We start from the raw sequence: 1176 nt of genomic DNA, 5'->3' as shown, positions 1-1176 counted from the left end.
TGAACCGTAGAAGCACAGAGAACGCTTAGAACACACCGTGAACGACAGCGTTTTTTCCCGGGCCGCGCAAATATTTTCCCCACACCGAACAACAACCACGGTCTCGGCCATTCGTCTCTTTCACGAATCACGCGGCAACAATCCATACTCTGCACCGTTCGCGGCGAGCATCCATCTTGACAATCTTGGCTTGCTGCGTGCACTGCTCTGCCGTCCTGCTCCCTTTCGAGAGCGTATTCTGCACATTATCCATTCCCCTGCACTCCGACCCACTGGCGTAACACCTACCTCTTTTTCCACCACCCACGAGATATTCCTCGCCCGGCCCGGCCGGGGACGCGCCTATGCACCCCAAAGCCACCGTTTACAACGCATCGCGTCGCGTCGTTTCGCTCGGCATTCTAAGGGTACAGATATAAATAGAGAGGATACTCTGACCAGAGAGTATATGAGAGTGCTCATGCCCGGGGATTGGCCGTGCCACTTTTGTCTGCGCATCATGTTTAGCCTGGAACAGCTTCTATATACATCATCTTTAGCATGGAACAGAACCTACATCATCTAGATCATCAAAGGTTATCGGGAAATAAAACCCACTGTACTGTTATTAAATTTGTGGCATAGACACCGACGATCTCGTCGGTGGTTGCAGTTTGCAGTGCTTTGTCGCCTGACTTTTTCTGTGCTTTTGATTTTTTCAGAAACGCTAGTGCTGCATCAAGTCGATCAAAAACTAATCTGTTCGACGTTAGTATGGACTACAACCCAGTTGTCTACATTAGCAGAGACTAGAACCCATTGGCTTCCATGATGTATTAGATGTTTCTATCACAGACGACGTATAGGACACAAGATTAATACAGACATTGTATCATTTTGGTGTACATTTTATGTATGAATCTACAATCGATAAATAAAGACAATGTAATAAAGAAGCTCGTCTACGTATTTATTTATTGAACCACCAGTTTTTCCCGTATGTCCGACTTGTCGTTGAGTTGTACTACTGGATTTCGTGCCACCTCCTTCAATATCATGTTCTCCTAATACTTTCTCGATTTTCTAAAAAAAATCGAACTTTGTATTAGGAGAATATGATAGCGAAGGAGGTGGCACGAAATCCAGTAGTACAACTCAACGACAAGTCAGACGGTCGAAAATTGGCGAAAATCTCGA

Source organism: Lasioglossum baleicum, chromosome 1 (genome assembly GCF_051020765.1).
Source record: "Lasioglossum baleicum chromosome 1, iyLasBale1, whole genome shotgun sequence".
NCBI classification, from domain to species: Eukaryota; Metazoa; Arthropoda; class Insecta; order Hymenoptera; family Halictidae; genus Lasioglossum; species Lasioglossum baleicum.
The sequence above is the reverse complement of the archived record's forward strand: the minus strand, read 5'-3'. Positions refer to the sequence as shown.